At 37.3% G+C, this 21,926-nt stretch overlaps 1 protein-coding gene across 2 annotated transcripts in view; it reads left to right on the top strand.

Annotated features, from left to right (window-relative positions):
* The window catches only part of CTNNA3 (catenin alpha 3), a 384,435-nt gene that overhangs the window by 179,275 nt on the left and 183,234 nt on the right, over window positions 1-21,926 (top strand). The gene's annotated exons all lie outside the window — the stretch shown is intronic.

The raw sequence follows: 21,926 nt of genomic DNA, 5'->3' as shown, positions 1-21,926 counted from the left end.
TTATGTGAGGGTAAAGCATGCAGAATTCCTTTAGATGTGTGACTCTGGATTGTCACAAAGAGCCTTTTTCTCTTTCCTTTTACTTTGTTTGCTGTACGCTGTAGAGAAAGGACACACCCTGTTAACTGGGCAGAGTGATGGTAAGATGGCGTTATATCAAATGTACCATGTTAGCATTCTTCCTTCACCAAGAAATCTGTGATCAGAGGTGATGGAGAAATATAAAGTCAAAGATCTGTGTGGTGGTAGATCATGCAAAAGCCTGAAGTGTGCTGCTTGTTAAAACAGGAGTATAGATGATAGTTCTTCAAATGCAGTGAGACAGCTGTAAGAACTGCTGTTCCCCTCTGAGGAACTTTACTCCTTGGAAAAATGTGCTTTGGATTTTGTGCACTGAAGAATTTAAAACAAGGTAAAACCTAAAATTTTCCATGTTTTAAAATGCCAGCATTGCCTTGTACTTAGTCTGTGAATGACTTCAGGCTTAAAGCAATTATGATAGAGAATTAATGCACCTAAATGTAGTGCCTAAATTAGGAGCACAGTTGCCCCTGGCTAATAACAACTGGTAAATGTTTTGCATGTTGTCAGTCAGAACTATTTATCTGCATCAATCCCCACCATGAAAAAGTTCTCCACTGTGACTCAGTTTTGTGGAGAAGTAAAGGGTTAATTCTAAATTTATCACGATCTCCCATTCCCAACACAGCAGCTCTTTAGCTGTTGAATCTGATCCATAGGCCTGGGAGGCCAGTGAAAAAATTCAGGATGTCCTGGGTACTGTGATATTCCGGGGAGATGTTTGGCTGGCAGGAGTATCATGTGCCTGTCCTGATGTGCTTATTGTAGATTTTCCATCACTGCTTTGAGGTCTGTGTGTACTTGATGGAGCAGGACTGGCATCTTTGGAAGACAATTCAGACCTTCAGCAAGCCAGTTTATCTCCTGGAACTGCCACTCTCTTCCTCTGCTGACAGAGGATGCCTTTGACAAGTGAGCTCTTTGTTGAAACGGCTCAGACATTTAAAGTCAGCTGGGGTGAAATTAAGTCTGAATCTTCATCTGGTTCAAACATAGTACATAAAGCCTCAGATTCCTTCCAAATTCTTTCTCAGTAAGAGCTGGTATCACTTACTCTACTAGCTCAGTCTGATCCTTCTTCTCAGACTTTGATAGTGCTCTGGCTTTTCTTCCTTTGTCTTCTTTCTGTATCTTCATTATGGAATTAACAAGTAATTTCTCTGCCACCATGAGTCAGCAGAGCTTCAGTAGCTTTTCCAGGGTTTTAATAATTGCCAGTACAGTGGACAAATGTGAGGGAACAGCCGCTCTTTTACCATTAGTTATTTTCATTTTTCTGAAAGGGGTGAGACATCAAGAGATGAACAGAGAGAGCATCAAATCTGTATTAATGGATTGCCAAATTCAATTTTCTTTACTGCGATCCTTTTTGAATTACACAAGCAGGAAAAGTGCCAGTGTCTGATAAACAGTTTTTTTAAATTACATTTCTGTATCTTCATACAGTTGAATGATTTCTTTTCAAATTGCTGAAATAAAGCTGCTCCCAGTATGAACCATTTCAAGCAGAATTTCAGCACGGTCTGATAGATGTATGATAAACGATGAAAAATAAGGAATTAAGTTAAAGCTGCATTTTAGATAGGAAGATACCTTTTGTAAGGGATTTAACCTTTGCCTTGTATCAAGTACAGTTTATATATCTTTGCAACCCCACTGCATTACCTCCTAACTCATGCTGCTAGGAAAAAAGTACTCTAGGCCAAACTGGTTAATGTTTCTTATGGATAAGCTAGTTTTAATATCGCAACTCCTAGGAGGAGTTACAGGATTGGTTTGAAATTAACTTAGACCACGTGTGAGTCTGTGTCTGTTAGCTGCTGTAGTCACAGAAGTTTTAAGTTCACTGCTCTGTGCCTGCACTAGGCAGACCTGCATGCTGTACTGAAGTAGCAGAACAAGAGGTAAAAGCTGCAAATGATATGTCAGTGCCTTTGCACTAACTGCGCATGAGCACTGATTAGTGCTGAGAATCAATGTTATTCCTTCTGTCTACAATGACAGAATTTTTACTATTCTGAAAAGGAAATACTCTTAGGACAAATATTTGTGTACTCTCTTACACGGTCTCTGTTTCAGCTTTGGGTATAAATTGAGATTCCATGTACCTTATTAGTTTTGAGTTGTTTGCTTCCATGATCAGTTTTCTTGGGCTTTCTCTGAGGGTAAAAATGACATACATTAAAAAAATATATAAATAAAATATGGACAGATATGTTGTTAAGCATGTCTTAATGTTTATATGGGTGACAAGGCAGTGTTGGATGGAGCCTATGATTTTCTTGATCAGTGTGACCAACAAATTAAACTCAAAGATGTTTCAGAATGGTACAGTATCCCAAGGGAGAGATGGCTCAGATATTTTTCTTGGTACTAAACTTTCAGTAGACTATCTGTCTGGGCATTGTACTGTACTAATTTGCTCACTGCCAGCCTTTGGAGTAATTTGCTTTAATTTAATTTCATGTTTGGTTTTGGTTTTGCTTATTTAGTTAAATTTGAATATATTTTCTTTTTACATTCATTCTGGCTGTGGTCTTTGTGCTTTGCCACAACACGCCTCTGAAAAGCTAATTACTTCCTAACCTGAATTGCAGCCAGAAGAGCAAAGCTTCGAACAAAAGATCACATTCACTGTGAAAGCTAGTACCTCTACAGAACTGGTGTGGAATCGAACATGTTACAAAAGAACAGGTGAAAGAGCAATTCTTGCTTCCTTATGACCCTGACAAATACACCTGCAGAGACCACACGTGTATTTGCCGTGGACATTTGGGATGACAAAATTGCCAGGCTCCAGGAGGTTGAGGACTGAGGGGTGAAGAGAAGAAATGTAGGCTTCCCGAAGTGCAAGAAAACAGTAGTTAGTGGTGGTTAGTGGGATTCTATGTGAATCAGCCGTCAGAAGACTTTCCCTGTTCAGTCACTTGTTTTCCATTGCCTTCCTCCTTTCATGCTCATTCTTTAATATATGTTTCTTGTGCAATAATTGTTGTAACTGAGTGTTTTTTGTTTTCAGTTTTGTTTTGTTTTTAAGAAATGTTTCCATTTTTGTTACTTCCATAAGAAACTCATTTGGAAAACCAGGATGATTCTTTTTAGCCACAATGTATTATGTTCTTAATGCACAGAGTGTAGGCTTCTGGATACGGTGTTTTTCTGTTTATAGATAGAACTCCTTGGTCTAGGAGTGCCTTTCTGTGTGTAACCACACGTTCCTTTGGGGAACTGCAGATAAAAAGTACTGCACTGTGTTCTTTTTGGCTTTATGAAGGGCTTGGGTTTATGTCTTTCCCTCAACTTTATTTCACTATAGAGAAACCAGAAATCAGCTGGGTTAGCAATTGTAGCTTGTTCTAAAGGGTACTTTGGTGTGCTATCACTGTATCATTAAGAGTAGATAAATCTAATAAAATGTCTGCAATTTTTGAGCCAGTGATTAAATGAACCTGATGTTCTGTGAGGATTAGATTAGAGCTAGAAGGGTATAACTCCCAGGAAAGTATTGAAGCATGGGAAGACAGAGGGAAACTCAGAAGGATGCAGGATTTGCCAAAGGTGAACATAGCAAAAAGGAAGTGTAGGAAAGGGAAATTCAGGGAACATACAGTGCAGAGGGACTGAAGTAAAAAATTACTCTAAAGAAACAAGGAATAACACTGCACACGAACAGTCTTGTCCCAGAAGTTTGTTGATACTGACCCAAAGGACCAAGGTGGTAGATGCAAGATGTAGATAAATGGAAACATCTCCTTGTTCTCCAGCTAGGAACAATTAGCTCTGCAAGGTGAAAGGACTGCATTTTACAAATTCTGTGTTAAGGTGGGGGAAGACCTGAAACTCAATCAGAGACATGCCTCCTTTCTAGGAGTCAAAAACATCTCTATAACATCTGATTGCTAGTAGAAAACAAAAGGAACACACCTGTCAGTTTTTGTATGCCAGGAAAAACTCAGTGACGCAGTTTGCAGGGCAACACATGCTATCACTTTCCTCAGGCACAGTTACATACTGTTGAATAGTAAAGATTTTCAACTCTATAATTCTGTTAAAAGGTAGGCATTTTGGATATGTCACAGATACTTCTGATTGTGAAGGATGTGGAGCTGATGGAGCAAGTTGAGAGGAGGGCCATGAAGATGATCAGGGGGCTGGAGCACCTCCCCTATGATGAGATTGAGGGAGACCTCATTGCAGCCTTCCAGTACTGAAGGGAGCTTAAAGTATGAGGTGGACTGACTTTTTTACACAATTGCAAAGTGATGGAACTAGGGGCAATGAAGAATCTCTACTCCAAAAGAGGAGAGATTTTAACTAGGTGTTAGGAAGAGGCACTGTTAACAAGGTATTGTAACAGATTGTCCAACATTGTAGATTACCCTTTCCTGGAGGCTTTTCCTGGTTTTGTTTTGTTTGTTGGTCTAGTCTGAGTGGTCTGTTATCACCCACAGATGGGTCTTCCATACCCAGGGCCTGTTGTAGAGAGTTGCCTGGGGCAGCGGAGCAGACAAAGAGGGTTTTAATTCGCAGCTTCAAGCACAGATTTGCCTTAATTCCCTCCTTTCCTTTGTTTTCTTGCCTCCAGCATTGCAAGTTTTTTTCCTCAACCTTATGTGATACAGAGTGCCTTGGATTTTGTATTTTTTTCCTTTGAAGTAACTTGTCTGTGCATGGGTGAATGGGTTTTCCTGCTTCTTCTTTTTGTCCCCATGACACTTTTTAGTCTATCTATTTCATCCTGCAACCTTGCAATGAGGGAGAGCAGATTATCTACCTGCTCACACCTCACACAGCTGCTCTGACTGCTACCTCATGATTCCAAGGAAAGGCTCATGTACACTACACAGCCAGAGGTCTGGACAGTGATGTGGTTGCCTCTGAATTCAGTCAGGGTTGCAACATCCTTCCCAATAGGGGCAGGTACCCTTGCTCTCCTTTGGGTGGATGCCATGATTAAGTCTTACTCTTTTGGTGGGTATCGTTACTGCTCCCCTCCAATCTAGGACATTCTATTATGTAATCTGTTCCTGTGGAAATTATGCTGCATACAAGCCTAATACTTTCATTCGTGGCATAACAGCTAGCTGTTTTGGATCCTGTCATAACTCTTGTATTCTTAAAGAGAAATTGGATACTGATTTTTTTTCCCCCCTACTATTTTGAAGCATGCAGGCAGTCCTTCAGTCCCATCATCTTAAGGCACAAGTACAGGAAGTGAAAAGCTTTCATTTTGTTTGCTCTCCAAAACTGGTAGGTGGTATTTCTGCTTCAGTGGGTGTAGTATGTCATTCAGACTTGTCCTCCAGCATGTTAGTAGAAGGTGAGTATGAGTGAAAGAACTAAAAGGTAAATAATTATCAATGAAGAAAATAAAATGAATTATATCTTACTCATAGTTCTAGCTTCAACCTACAAAACATGAATGCTACAAACTCTGGTGAATGATGAATGCCTTAGAGATGTGCAAGTGCAAAATACAAAATGTTCTCAGTGGCCTCTGTTTGCAGGTCTGCCTGTAGTCTTTTATGAAGATGCCAGGCAGGTTAAAATAAACCCACACTCTTCGCAATTGCTTCCTACACTATTGGGATCTAATAGGCCATTACCAGAAGGCAGTCTACTGTTTTACTGTCCCAGCAGCACCCACATGTTATGTAGCTTAAAGCATTTAGAATGTTATGTGTCATCATGAGGTAGGTTTGCCTGTGAGATGTAATTTGTTCTCCTAGGAATTTCTGACTTCTATCTTGCTATAACAATTAATGCACAGGTAGAGAATTTATTTTCAGAGGTGCCAAATTAACAAAGGAATTTTGTTGTAAAGTTTCATTTTCACAGATTTCCAGCAATGGTTGGGACATGGATGGAGCTGGTAGCAGCATGTAGCTGACTTCAAGCAGATTAGCAGTCTTGTCCCAAGCAGCTTGGTGCTGTCCTGTGAAGAGTCAGGTGTGCACAGCATGGCTGTGTGGGGATCTTTAGACCCTGTCTGATGTCACATAGTGTTCCAGGCTCTCATCAGCTGAAAAGTATATGACTTTGCAATGATGGTTGTGGTTGGTAAGCAGCAAGGAGTTTTATTCTCCAGCAAGCCCTAGACCTTTTCAGTCTTTAGTTATTGATGTGTAGGTAAAAAGCTCAAGATTAGCTTTTCTTCTTCATGCCTTTCCCATAGCCATTCTTCCTTAATTCCTACCCTGTACATGCTTATTTAAGAAATGGTTATCTTCTAGTTCCTCAGCACAGAGTGCATAGATAAAGTACACTTAGGTATTTTGGAATGTCAGATGTGTTCCTTATTACACATTTAACTAGCTGCTCCTTGGTACTCCAAATGAAACTGCCTTGGTATCTCATTGTACGCTGAAGTTGAGAAATTACTGATGTTATCAGGTCAGCACCTGTTGACTGCTGTGGCTTTTCGACTTCTAGAATAAGGTAGCTGGAAATAACTTTGATTACAGGAAAGCCAAGATCACACCTTCTCAAAAATCTCAAAAAATATAACATATAACTTGCTTCCCAAACTGCATCTTAAACCTTAATTTTCCTTAGACCTCCGTGTTTCCATTGTTGAGAAGCACAGTAGCATTTCCTTATTCTGGAAATTGATCAGTGTAGTAAATTAGTACCTTCACTTTTTTTATCTGACAATATTTATTTTCAGACATATGTCTTTTCTTTCAGTTAGGCTACCTATCCATTTTTGGACTTCCATTTCTTTTGTCATTTTTATTACTTGCTTTGGGTAAGATTTATTCTAATGGCAAAATTTCTTTAGAGGACAAACTAGGCTGATAAAGGCTGTCACCTTCTGTTCACTGTAGGACTTTTTAGATGTTACAAGAATTTCATTTTGAAAACAGTCAAAACTACTAAACAATACTTTTATTTTTGCTTATGTAAATTGTGAAGGGTTGCTAATGTATTTCAATTGGTTGAAATGAAAAGAGAAATATATACATAGCATTTCTTAGGGTCAGTCCCAGACTAGTAAATGAGACAATTATTCTTCCTAGATAGAGCTACTTTCTAGTTTCTAGTTATATTACTGCTCTCACTACAAAGAGGTGTACTGGTATAAGCATTTAAGAGTGCAGAATATCTTGATTTCACTTGACCTGTTGAAATACTCAGAAACAATTTCCTGTTTCTCTTTTCTTTTGCTTACATGAAAAACTGAACAAAGAAGTATCCCAGCTTACCCCTGTGAGTGCACTTGTTCTTGCACTCAGTTGTGGTATTCTGAGGTTGTGTTTTCAAATCCAAAGATGACCAGAATTCTGTGTTTTTGTACAGCATTAGTAACATTTTGAAAACTAAACATGACAGTAGAACAGATTTGCAACTGAAAGAGAAAAACACGAACAAAGTTAAGAAGCATATAATTATGTTCATACACAGTGTGACTAGCATAAAAATGATTTATTCCAAATGGTTACAGTTGCTTGCTTAGTCACTTCCTTCCCTGGCTTCTGCCTAATTTTGTTTTCTGCTCTTTTCCTGCAAAAAAAATATTTCTTCTCTGTCTCATCAAAAGTTGTAGATTTCTGTAATCTTAATAATTCAATCAAGTCCTTTTCAATTAAGTAAGCTACAGCAGATTACAAATATTCCAGCCATGGCTGCTGGTGCTTCTGAGAAAGATCAAGAATCTTAATTACACTGACAGACATGCTTAGTTGACTAGCACTCAATCTGCTTCAAGTTAGTCGTAGAGGTCACTCTTCTGTGCCCGGTAAGGATGAACTAGAACTTTCTGCTTGAGAAAGTAAAGAGTTGAATTGTTTTGACTGGCTATTCCATTTTGTATTTGCCGTTCTTATTCTTTTCCCAGTAGTACGTCTGGCAAATGGCTTTACAGAAAACGGATGTGATTTATGTGACTTCATTTTCATCTTTTCAGGACCATGTCTACTCAATAAAATTGTATTAAATGAAATGCGATTACATAAAAAAAAAAACAAACAAAAAGAAACAAACAAATCTCATCAAGTTTATGTGGTTTACAGAAAAAGGCAACAGGCTCCCATATAATTGTTCAAAGCAAAAAGTCTTACTATAGTTTTTTGTTTGTTTGTTTGTTTGATTGATTGATTTCCTGTGACAGTGTACTCCATTGCTTCTTAAAACTAATAGTGTCTTTTTATCCAGTGGACAGGCCAACAGATAAATTACATGATAAAATCAAAGGAATTCAAATGCCATGCATGATGTTTTTCTACTGCATCACAATGTAAAGCAGTAAATATTGGCAGTGTTAATTTCTGCTTGACCAGAGTTTTGAAAGGTGCTGCAAACACAGGGAGGAAGAAAGGAAGCTGACATGGATAGGAGAATTAGCTTTTACCCTTTCTCCTCTTTCTTGCAGGAGTAGTGAGATAGGCACATTGTACTTTTTGCGTACTGTAGCTTTTGCAATTTGTAAATCCTTCAATCCAGTCCACTATATCTCCTAAGTAGCTAAGAAGCTTAAAAAACACACCTTTATCTCCAGCAGCTTAGTTGCATATGGAAAAGTTTAGAAAGCAAACAATGCTGACAGTCAGTAACTAAGTAGAAGTTCCAATCAGCCTACATAATGGGGACACTGATGCTGAATCTGAGTGAGTCACTGGCTCTGTTTCTGCATCCCAGGTGACCCTGAATGGGAAAAGGAATCAGGACAAAATACAAAGGGCATATAAACATGAGCTTAGTTTCAAAATCAAGTATATTGTCTTCGGGCATAAAGGATATAGGAATATCTCCATCCATTTTCTACAGGGTATATCTTTTGGCATAAATAGATGTCAGACAAATTTCTATGTATTACAAAAATCCAAGTTTACTGATTTGATCCTAAAGCATATGTTTGTCATCATTTCTCATTTGGCCAAACTGAGGTCCAGATCATAAACAGATGTTTATGTATAAAGATGTATCATTAACACAGCAAAAAATACTTGAGAGCTTTTTGAGCTTGTCTTGAACCCTTTCCTATGTTCCTTTATAAGACTGTGAGCTCCTAGGACAGTAATGTACTTATTTATTTATTTTTTTTTCTCTCAATATCTGACTAAAAGAGGCCCTAATCTTAATTTACCAGTATAAACATTACCAGTCTGATATACAGAACAGTCATGAATAGAATGATGACAATATGTTTTCTCTGAAATTGGTAGGAAAGTTAGAAAAGAAGAACCATTCAGGGGAAGCTAAATATTCATTTGTTTTTTTTCTTTCTTCATCAAATTGCATCTTTTCAGCTGTATAGTTGAGTTTATACTATCTCTGTGGGATCCCTTCTGCAGTGATGCTCTTTGGTGCTTTTTGCTTGCATAGGTAATTGACACAGGGTAGGAAAAAGAAAGAGTAGAACTAATGGATGCCTGGAAAAAAATATACTGTAAGGCTATGTTATTCAATAAGAACTGCCTCCTATGAAGATCTTTGCAGTTTCATCTGAAATACCTAATAGTTGCCACACTGAGATAGAAACTTGGAACATATCTTATCTGGCATAGCAATTTCAGTGTTCTTCTCTATGTGATTTAAAGTCAAGTGGAAATATACTGTTAGAAAAGAGTGATCTATAAATGAATGGAAGTCTTGAAGAACGCCACTGTATCCAAGAGTCTCCAGAAAGAAAACTGTAAGTATCTTTGAATATATTTTCTCCTTACATAAGTGCCGTCATACCTGCAAAAGATAGTTGCTGATCAAAGGAATAATGTTTTAAAGAATCTGATATTTTGTATGTTCATGTAAAGACCAGTGTTTAACATTCTAACCCTTTGTGCAGAAAGATACATGAGAGAAACATGAGTGAGCATGTCAGGTTCTGCAACAGTTGAATTACTGGATTTGCTTTTGCTAAAAGCAAACAAGCAAACAAACAAACAAACAAAAAGTCTTATCCCAAGCCAGATTTAGAATAAGTTTCCAGCATTAGTTACTACTCTGGTCATTTGTATTCATGCACCAATTCCAGATGTGGTTGTGAAGATTTTTGTATTGTTAGTGAGAACAGTGCTTTTGTATTGCCCATTATTGACACTGTGGGAATGAACTTCATGTTGCTAAACTTCTGACTATGATCCACTTAAAAAAGTTAACTTAAATTACAGCAGGGATGCTGAGAAAGAGAAAATTCCTGCTCTTAGTAGCATGTTTCTTTTTTGTAGTCAAATGTCTTAAGTGATGCAGTATTGTCAAATGAAAGTGGCTCATTTGCAGAATTTAAGTGGGAGAAGTTTCTCTATTGGCACATTTCCCTCTTTTTTTTCCAACATTTAATTCCATATCTTATCATAAATTAATAATACAACAAGCATCCAAAAAATTAAAGGGACAGTTGCTGATCCTATAAGTCTCACAAAATTAGCCTCTCAAATGTTTAGCATATCAAGTAATAAATCTGCCAGATGACCTTCTTTCTATTTTGACAGCTACTTTAAGTATTTGATGGCTATTATATATCCTTTTATTTTTAAGTATTTATCTACAGCATTTGTGTTTTTTGTTATGATACCTTACGTTGCTAGTTGGTATTATTTGCTTCAGGCTACTTGTAGCAAAAATGTTTGTAAACAATAGAAATCCTGTATGCCCCACTGTGCTTAGAATGTATGCAGGCCACTCCAAAAGTAATCCCACATGTTTGTTGCTATGAAAACTAGAACAGATACAAAGAGCACAATAACACTATTTCAAAGAGCAAATTCTCAGCTACAAAGCACTATTTTTCAGCATAGGCACCACTGTCAGCTATGAATTTTCACCAGTGATGAACAAAAGCTGCATGCTGCACTCATAAAAATCTGCATGGCCATCTGGAACGTGGCTTGTCTTTCACACTGCTGTCACCACTGCTGAAATGTACCACCCACTGCTTCACTGTGCTCACATCCACTGTCTGGTCTTTGTAAACGTTCAGTGATTGTTGGTTAATGTCACTGGGTGCAATTTTTTTATGCATGAAAAAATTCAGTTACATACCTTTTCTTCATATGCACTTCATGTCAGATACCATTTTGTCAGAGTGCTGCCATCAGTTACATGGCAACAACATTTAGTGGAAGGTTCAAACTCTGCTGCAATGACACCAACATCCATCTCTGATGTTGTAAGCTGACAATAAAATAGGAGGCATTGCATTTGGAGCAGCCTTTATATTTCAGTAAGTGTGCTTTGTAAGTTCACAGCCTTTGTCACCCTTTGCTGGTGTTGGTCTTCTTTGTGCACAATTTGTGTGCAGCCATGCATTATTTCCTTGTCAGAGTCTGGTTGGGAGAGTTACGTGTGTCAGTACTTATTTTCCACAGTTCAATACAACATCAGTCTGCAGCAGAAAAGGAATCTGCTTTGTTTCCATCCCCATTATCTCCACTGTTGCTATTCAAGAAAGTTGGAATATATATATGAAACAATTTATGAAATCATTAGGGAGCTTCCCATGTTCATGCACAAAAATGGCAATAAAAACTATGGACAGTTAGACTCCCCATTTTGAGGAATGGTATACTATTTAAACATTTCTGAGACTGATAGTCAGTAGATGTATCTGTGAGGCTGATGTGGATGTGTATATGAGAACAATGCTATCCTTGAGCACATAGTTTCAGAATTTCTTTTGGAGGCCTTTATTAGGATCTTGATGAGTTTCACAATTTGACAATTGCTGGTAGTATGTTTTGCTGATTGTGTTTCCTGTGAAATTAATCGCTGCCCTCATTTGTATATAATTTGAGTTCTACAATTAGAATAAAGGTCAGAGGTAACTATTTTTTGTACCATCACCATTTGGGTGGTTTCACTCCTGATATTCGAAACAAACCATCTACCATAATTTATACTAAGATTCCATGTATGCATTTTTAATTTACACATTCATAACTGGCAGACATTGAGAGTATCTGTTAGATGCGCTTGTGTGGGCTTCAGATAATGCATTTGGAAGATTTGTAAAATCCAAAATTGAAGCAATTTGCTAACTCTGGCTTCCCAGATAATCTATAGGAATTATTGCTGTTTTTGAAACAACCTGTTTATCACACATCAACACTTTCAGTGACAGAAATGTTGGGAGCTCACAAAAAAGTGCTGCTGCTCCTCCTGAGCTTTGCCGTTATCTAGTGGAATAGGTTTTGGTATTCATCAGCCAGCCATACTGTTGTCTTTAACTTCCCCAGGAAAGGGAATAATTTTATGTAAAGAAATTGCTGCATAAATGTCTCTGTTAAAAGAAGACTACCTTCATAAGATGAGTGTCGTGTAAATGATGCATAGCTGAAGTTTGTTTGGCTCTGGTTGCCACAAGAGGTACACACCATTCAGCCTCAATATGAATTTTCATGGCATGAAAAATGTTTTTCTGTTCTAAGTAGCTGTCCCTCATACCAATGCATCTCTTCATTTAAGGGAAGGGAGCTACACTGTAATATTGTCTTCCATTTGCATCTTAATTAACTTTGAACTGAAGTAGATAACTTATTTGACATTCTAAAAGGGAGCTTTTGTGTCCAGTTACTCATGATTAGTATTCCATAGGGAAAGAGGCTGAGATAATGAGATTTTCACCACCTTGTGAAGAGTCCCTCAGGTAATGATTAAAAGTCTTCCTTGCAAAGTTCATTTCTGCTAAGTAGCAGCCCGATCTAGTAACTCTGCCCATGGCAGGGGGGCTGGATCTAGACTGTCTTTAAGGTCCTGTCCAGCATAAGCCATTCTGTGTTTCTAGGAATGTAGGATATCATATTTCACCATTCTCAGCTCCTTCTCCAATCTGCAATTAAAGATCGATTTAAGCCATAAAGATTCATCCACATCACACTGAAGTAGGTAGCTTATGTGAGTCTGTGTGTTTGAATGCTATGTGCTCTGGTACCAAATTGTTAAGTGTCAGCCTTTAGGTTTGGCACAGCTTGGTAACAGTGGCACACTGCTCTGATTTGAGGAGTTTTCTGTCTCTCTACTGTTCCTTTTAGTCCATACAGAAATCCAAGTTCAATCACTTTCTAATGCATAAAGAAGTAAATAGACATCAATTTGACATTTATTGGGATTTTGTTATAGCAGACAAGGAAGGTGTTTTGTTTTTCCTGGAGATTGTTGCAGGATGATAGTGTGCTGGACACAGCGTACAAAGAAAATGAGATAATCCTGTTATCAAAATTCTTATAATTTTTATTCTGAAACAATAACAGAGGCTTCTGAAGATGATCTGTCTGTGCTCACAGTGTTATTCCACTTGGTTCTAACTCTCTGTAGGTAAACAATTTTGTGCAACTTCCAAATAAATTTCAGTGGTATTCCTGAGAAGCTGAAAGCTCCAGTGCTGGAAAGAAACTGAAGTTATTACAGGAACAAGCAAACAAGCACCCTGGCTAGAAAAATTAGTGTAGAGAGAGTTTATCTAGATAATATAACGTTCATGAAAATCCAGTGCACTTTTCTCTATAACGCATTTCCAGTGACTCAGACCACTTGTTTCACTTGAACCAAACAAGGATTGTTACATGAGACAAAGCAAAGCAATATATTTACTGCTGTATCGAATGGTTTTATCTCAGTCTGTGGTATAAGGTTATTCTTGCTAGTTTGATAGAATACTTAAGAAGTTTAGAGGTGTTGGCTAAGCAAATTTCTAATTGTAATGTCTAACTTTTAACCTGTTAACAGTTATTAGTTTATTAATTCAAACCTAGTCTAACCATAAGGAATTCTTCTGTTCTTGTATCTTCCACCGAAGACAAATAAATAAAACCCAACAAGAACAACAACAACAAAAAAAAATAACAAAACAAACAAACAAACAAACAACAGCAATAACAGAAAACCCTGGTTGCTTAGTTAGCTGCTGACCATGTCCATTTCCATCCTACAGGATGAAGGTTTCTTTTCAATTTTCTTTCCATAGGACAATATCTTATTTTTCTGCTTAGCTGGTCGCAAACCTTACTCTTACCATCTTTGAACTGGAATAGCTCCTCTAAGCCTATAAAATAGCTTTATTTCCTACTCACTTTGGACAGCCGGTGCCTTTTACTAGTCTTAAATGATTAGAATTTCCCTGCATATGTAATTCTTTCCCAATATCTGGAAATCTTTCCTAAGTAAGTAAAACGAACACTGTGTTTCCAGTCCTTTCAGTCTGGGTTTTCCCCTCCTTCTACTTCAGATTGTCTCTGAACTAACAGAAGTTATATAGCAGCTCCTCAGTGCTTGTTTTAGCAGCTGCAGTGGGAGCCACTGAAATTTGAAATTCAGAATTTTTTTCTGAATCTGGACTTCCTGCAGTTCCAAAGCTGTGTCACTGTGTCTCTGCATTATCTCGCCTCTGAGGCTGAGATGCTATCTTACCCAGAAAGTCTGTGGAACAAGTAAATCAACACAAATGCAGGTGAAATGATTGGGTTATCAACAAGAAACACTTCTGTCAGAAGAATTTTATTCCTTACATTGATTTATGTTTTGTTTCCTATCTTGCTTTTTCCTTTGGAGCTTTTCATCCAGAGGAACATGAGCTGTGACACTACATGCTTTTGGACTGCTCAGAGGTTTGTGCGTTAATATAGGAATTCCTGTCTTTTTCATAGGAGCTGCTGCCTTAGTAATTTTTTTTAATGATCTGTATGTTCGAAATTGACAGAGAAAGCTCATGTGGTTTTCAAGGCTTTTTCATTTTTCTTTCTTTCTTTTTTTTTTCCCCCTCCAAAAATATTGGCAAAAATTAAGTTTTGTTTAGTGATGTGATGATTCCCAAGCAAGTATAAAATAGTTTCCACTTATTCGGAATATATGGATAACTTGAAAATGTTTAAAGAGATATGAATGGAGGGAAATGGGAACCAAATTCTCTGAATTTGAAAGTGTTTTCATTTTCACCAAATGATTTAATTTTTGGGTTCTTCCAACAAGATTAAAACCTTCAAGCATATTTTATGAATGAAAAACATAGACTGATACTTTCTTGGAAGTCATTTCAGACTAGGTTAATTAGCATTTTAGTAAAAGGATCATTAATAAAACAGTTAATATATTAATTAAATGATATAAAGTGCATTTATGTAGAACTTAGAGTTTTAATATATAATGCTGATTTGAAAAGAAGTCTCTAGGCAAAGGCGAGCAAAAAGACTAGTTTTCATAGATAATATTACAGTCTCTTTTTTAGGCACATTGTCTAGTTAGACATTTATTGCAATTTATTATTTATCTCAAGCTTCCAGAAAGTTGAATATATTTCTTTTTGCTGGTAATTTTTCAAATTAGGTATTCTATTTATATGTACTAAAACATTTACAGGACATTCTTGAAACTGTAGGGACTGGAAAGTAAAATCAGAAATCTCTCTCCTCAGAGTAGGCTCACAGCTCTAGTTGCATTTGGGCATATGTCTGGGTTGGTATCCCTTCTGACATGAGAGGCAATCAAATGTTGTAGTATGCTGGTAGCGTTGCTTAGAAGGGAGGATAAGTGTTGGGGCCACAGCTTATCCTCTTTGTTAACACTGGTTTCTCTGATCAGAGCAAGAATCAAATAGTAGTTTGAGTTAAACCATGTTGGTACTGTTTCAAGCCTCTTTCAGCAGGACTAAGCCCTCTTGTGGTTTCTCCTGGCAGGTGCTCGTTCTATCACCATACCCCTTCCCAGTGAGATGGGGAAGAGATCAGGAAAAAAATGTGGAACTTGTGGATTGAGATAAAACTATTTACTAAGACAGAGAAAAGAAAAATGATAATAGTTATAACTATATGCACATATGTAAATATATATGTATGTATAATATATGTAAATATATATTGCATGTGACCTGGGTTGAAAAAGACCTCAAAGATCACAGAATCATAGAATGGCTTGGGTTGGAAGGGACCTCAAGCATGATCTAGTTTCACACTAGATCTAGTTTCAACCCACAACATCTGCTGTGGACAGTGTTGCCTGCCATTAGACCAGGCTGCCCAGAGCCACATCCAGCCTTGCCTTGAGTGCCTTCAGGGATGGGGCATCCACAGTCTCCTTGGGCAACCTGTTCCATTGTGTTACTACCCTCTGAATGAAAAACTTCCTAATATCTAACCTGTATCTCCCTTGTCATATTCAAAACCATTTACCCTTGTCCTATCGCTATTAACCCATATAAATAGTCATTCCCCATCCTGTTTATATGCTCCCTTCAAGTACCAGAAAGATGATGTAAAGATGCTCACCACCCACTGACTGATGCCCATCTTATCCTTACAAGCAATGGAAAAGAGAGATGAAGTCCCACCCCCTTCCAAACTCCTTCTGCTTGATGTCCTATGGTATGGAATATCTCTTTGGCCAGTTTAAGTCAGCTGTTCTAATTCTGTTCCCTCCCAGAAACTCGGCTGAGAATGGCCTTGTCTCTATACAACACTGCCTAGCAACAACTATAAACATCAGTGTGTTATGAGCATTGTTTTTCTTTTCTCTCCTAGAATCAAAACATAGCATCACACCAGATATTCTAATTAAAACTACTACTAAAGAAGAGCTTCACAGTTTATGGAGATCTCATATATAGTAGTTGGGGTTAGAATCACAAAAGATTAGAAATGTCTGTGGATGTGTAGGTATAAACAGTACTGGCAGAGTGGGGATTAGGCAAGTGGATTTGTTTTTTTGGGAAAAACTAAATATTTCCCGAGGTCCCATCCAAAGAAAAGTTTGTTTTACCTTTGCCAGTATTGATTTATCTTCATATTAAATTTGAGTGTCTACGGCCAAAGAATTTTTGTGTAATTTCCATAGGTTTATTAAGAAAGGCAATATCAAGTTTAACTCAGAAGTGATGTATTTATTATCTGCCTGTTTTTCTATGCTGGAATTTCCAGAACATTCTAATCACAAAAACATGTTTTGAAGGGGAAAAAATTAGAGAACAGCTTTGGTTTAGGGCATGGAGCGGTTAATACTCCTTTCTTTATTTTTTATCTTCCAAATAAAACTCTCACCACTTCACTGTTGCCATGCAGTAAATTTTATTTTGTTGTTTGTTTGGTTTTTTTTCTCCTTTTACTGGTGAATCATTGAGATTAAGAATTTCTTAAACTGCACTTTTTAGATTTCTGTTGCTTCATTTTTTTGCAGTTGTTATTCTGAGGGGTGCTTGAAGCAGTCTAAATTCTTCCACTTCAGTAACTCAGACTGAGTGCTACTCAGATTTTCCAGAGTGAATTTAATTTAACAAAATGTAAGTTTAAAACATCTTGCAAAGTGACTTCCTCTTCCCTCTCCCTTCCCTTCCAACCTAAGGCAGAGCAAATGGATATATTTGCTGTTGAGCTTGGATGAATACTGGGGAAAATTGCAATGCAATATTCCTCTCCTCCACCCAGCTTTAAAACAATTTCATTGTCCCTATAATCTCACCAGGGAATATTTATATTTATATTTATATTTATATTTATATTTATATTTATATTTATATTATTTATATTTATATTTATATTTATATTTATATTTATATTTATATTTATATTTATATTTATATTTATATTTATATTTATATTTATATTTATATTTATATTTATATTTATATAATTACAGTCTGGGATGAAGCTTTTTGAAGTTGTTCCTTTGCTCCTATTCTTCCCCATATAGAATCATAGAATCTTAGAAGAATCATTTAGGTTGGGAAAGAAAATATCAAGATCGTCAAGTCCAACCATCTAGCTGACCAAGAAGTTAAACAGTGTTTTGCATCTTTGTTGGTACCTATATAGGGTAATGAATTAGGTCTGATTTATATCTACATCTAAATGTCTCTCTCTTGCTTACCTTACAACACTGTTAGTAAATCATGAGCAAGTCAGGAAACTTTTGGAGCATATTTTCTATATAGAAAGGAACAGAGCATCTTGAATTGGAAGGGACAAGTGTCACGGAGTCTGACTTCTGACTCCACACACAACTACCTATAAATTAAACTATACATTTAAGAGTGTATGCTCCTTGCTTCAAATGCTCCTTGAACTCTGTCAGGCTTGGTGTCACAAACCTTGTCTTGGGGAGTCTGCTCCATTGCCCAACCATCCTCTGGTGAAGAACCTTTTCCTAACATCCAGTCTCACCTTCTCCTGAATGCAGCTCTATGCCATCTCCTCAGGTCCTGTTGCTGTCACCAGAGAGCAAAGATCAGTGCCTTCCTTTCTGCTCCTCTCAAGAGGAAGCTGCAGGCTGTGGAGAGGTTACCCTTCAGCCTCCCCTAGTAAAAGAAAACAAGTGGCCTTGGCCTCTCTTCTGTTGTCTTTCCCTCAAAGACTTATGTCTCCCAACAGTCAAAAAAAATCCCACAAACTCAAGTGCATGATTGAGGTAAAGTACAGGCATGTAGTGGACTTGACCAACTGTGATAAAAGAGGGATCAAAGGAAGGAGACTGGTGTAAATGGAGTGCTGGATTGTAGTTGTTTTAGGATTATTATAGTAGAACACCCATCCAGATACTCTGATGGCAAGGTGGAGATTGAGATTACAATGCAGGGTAGCAAGAAGATGGAAGAAAGGAAAGAGAATTGTGGCCACTGGATCTAGAGGGAATTTGGGGAAGCAAAGACCTCTAAAAGTGAAAATCCAACTGGAAGTATATAATCCTCTCCTTAGCACATGGAATTCATGATTGCTTTAATTACAATCAAATTTTAATGAAAAAGCCCAGTTCTTTCAGATGAGAAATTGAAGAAGCTTAGGACAGAAGGAATTCTGTAAGATAGTATGTGGGTAGAAGGGGAAAATTCTTGAAAGAATTAAAAGTGCAGCAGTTCTGCAGTGGACAACAGGCAGGAAAGGTTCAGAGAATTTTTGATGATTAGAACAGGAAAACAAGAGTTTATGGAAACTTAAATTGGATTTGGAATGAGGAACAGATTGCAGAAAATACAGTCTGCTCATTTTTAACTAAGAATTTTGGGTAGTGGCACTAATGGAGGGCTGCTTGTGCACTTAATTAAAGGCTCACAGGACTCCATAATCTTCTTTCTATTTTGCACATACCCACAGGATCTCTGGTATTTTAATATAAGGACTTTCGATTATTAGACTTTTACAAGGATCCAGATAGTACTAAAGCTTTCTGTCCCCCCCCCCCCCATTGGCTATCCTGGATACTGACTTGATCCTTTGGGTTGCACTGCCTCTACATGAATAAAACATTTACAGCTGATAAGGACTAGTATTAACAATAATGCAGTTGCATCATGTTTGTTCTAGTTTATAAGTGTAAAGGTGTCATCCGACGGGGAGTAATTTGTTTCTACATTCATGTACTTGAATGCATTTAGATGAAGAGGCTTAAATACTTGCTACAATGAAATGGTAGTGGCAGATGTTCTACTTATGTGCAGCAAACCCAGCTGTGAGTTCTGTTGTCAGACATCTGACCCACTCCAATAATTTGGCAATTTAATGTTCTGTACATTATTTCTTCTGATCTCCACTGCAGTGACAGTGGACAGTATACAGAAAGGGTTAAACCCAGCCCTAGGTGTTTATAATCTGTCGTGGCAAGTGTTTCTTTTCAACAGATTGGAGGAGTAGAAGGAATGGTATTTCTTTTCATAACTGTAACTGTATAGGCTGTTTTCCTGTACAGTGTGATGTTTTGATGTTACTGAGCCACAATGACCATACTGGAAAGCTGAGAGTAATTGCTTCCATTAGTTAAGTGATTATATGAAGCCATCACAACAAACAGAAAGTATCAACATTAGCTTCAGTTCTGTTAGAGTAATGGTTCTTCAGTTTCACAGCATTTTATACACTGACAAATCTACTAGGTTTTACATGAATAATGGATCTTAGCATAGATGAGAGAAGCATGTTAGACCACTGACAAATGATAATTAGACATAGAAGGAGGGAAACTTGACAATACTTTGGATTTTTGACTTAGTATGTTTATGTATTTTACATGAAGTATTGTCCGCATTCTGTGTTGAAAATTTCTTGACATTTTGAATTAGGTAAATATTAAGTGCTATTAAACAGGGCATTTTTTAAAAATCAGAGTTATCATGAAAGTCCCACTTCCTTTTCCATCCTCTCTTTTTTTACTTAATGATGCCTTCTAAAGATGTTACATTTTTTCCTCTACTGAGTGGGGAATGCATGTCTCCATAAGGCCCTCTGTATCACCATACCCAACATCATACTTTTTTGTTCCTCATTAGTTAGGTTTGTGCCAAAAGATATCTGGGTAGCCAGAATGGCATAGCAAATATTTCTGCACTGAGCAATCAACTGTAACAACAAGAGGAAGAGAGTAAATTGACTTTGGCAATATACTTTATCTGGGTGGTGTGTAACATAGGCTGAAGGTATTTGGCACTGTGTGAAGGGAGCAAAACTTCAGACCTCAGTCTTTAAAATTCAGTTTGTGCTGCAGTGAAAAAAAGGCCTCTCACTTTCTTTAAGGGAAGCTTCAGTTCGATGGGAATAGAATTTTTATGGCAAAAAGTTGTTCCCTGGGAAGAAAGGAATTACAGGAAGACTGAGCCTTGCTTGCCAGACTGGTTGTAGCGGGAATGACACCCTGTGAAACATTTGTTCATTTCTTATTGTGTTTGAAAGTGATTTCTTTGGATGCTTGTGTTGAGGTAACTCTCACATTTCAAGCAAATTGTCTCCAACACTGGAAGCTACTTGAAATGAAATAATTTGAAGTCTTCTGTTAGAAATATGTTACTCAGAGTTTTGCTAATGCAGCAAACGGTAATTAAGTCCTCAGGACTGTTGAAAGGTATTTCCATTAAAAGCAGTACACAAATTGGATTTAACTAAAATGTAATTGAAGAAAAAAGAGTTAGAAAAAACTCATACAGAACAGTCTTAATTTGTTGTACTCATTGTATTAGCACTTTCATGTTGCACTGAATTTTAAAATGGATGTTTGACTGCATATATTCCCTGAGATTGCAAGAAACGGCACCTTATCAAGAAGTTTATTTTTCTTTCAGAGATGATGCTATAAATCATATTGATGATTTTTTTGTTTGATGATTGATGATATTGATGATATAACAAATTATAGCTTCAAATGACACCAATGCTAGAAAAATTTTAGGGTTGGCTGACCTGAATGTAATCTGCAGCCATCACCTCTGGCCTGCCTGTGGCTCCTGCTGAAGTGACGTGCTCAAATCAGTGATGGGGTACAGCTTCTAATCCACAGTGTGTCTGTGGGGCTGCACAAATGGTCTTCCCCTGAAGGTACACTTCATTTTCAAAGTATTTAAGAGCTGATTGGGGGAAGGATATTTGCTTTCATGGTTTAAAAATAAAAATCTCAGGTCTTCCTTTAACTGATAAATATCAGATTAGGCAAAACTATATCCATTCATGTTTAGTAGGCTTCTCTGTTATATTAATACTTGGTATATGCCTTTGCCTTTAGATAGGCTGTAAATGAATTTAAAGTAGTTATGTTTTTCTGCATTTGATAGAAACATGTTTTACTTTACTGGTCTGTCTAATTAACATTGATTAAATAACTAACCTGTAAGATTTATACTGAAAGCGAGAGTAATAGAACTTGGTATTTTATAGAAAATCTTTAATATAAGCTCAGATGATTGTAGAAATCTGTGTCACTTCAGTGAGCTTCTTTTCTCAAATCCTCAGTGGGCCAGAGGGCATTAATTACGATCCTTTGCTTCACCATCCTAGAGTAGCTCTCAAATTCTTATTCCACACCCAGGGCCAACTATCGGTTTTAGTAGAAATAGCTGCAGTACTTCAAATTGTAGAAGAGTCTGAACAGGCTTGGGGTGCCAGATTTTAAGTCTCCATTTGTCAGTCATTTTCACAGATATTTTAACAGTATCAAGCTCTATCATTGTG

Source organism: Excalfactoria chinensis, chromosome 6 (assembly GCF_039878825.1).
Source record: "Excalfactoria chinensis isolate bCotChi1 chromosome 6, bCotChi1.hap2, whole genome shotgun sequence".
In the NCBI taxonomy this organism is placed as follows: domain Eukaryota; kingdom Metazoa; phylum Chordata; class Aves; order Galliformes; family Phasianidae; genus Excalfactoria; species Excalfactoria chinensis.
This window is presented reverse-complemented; position numbering and strand designations above follow the sequence as displayed.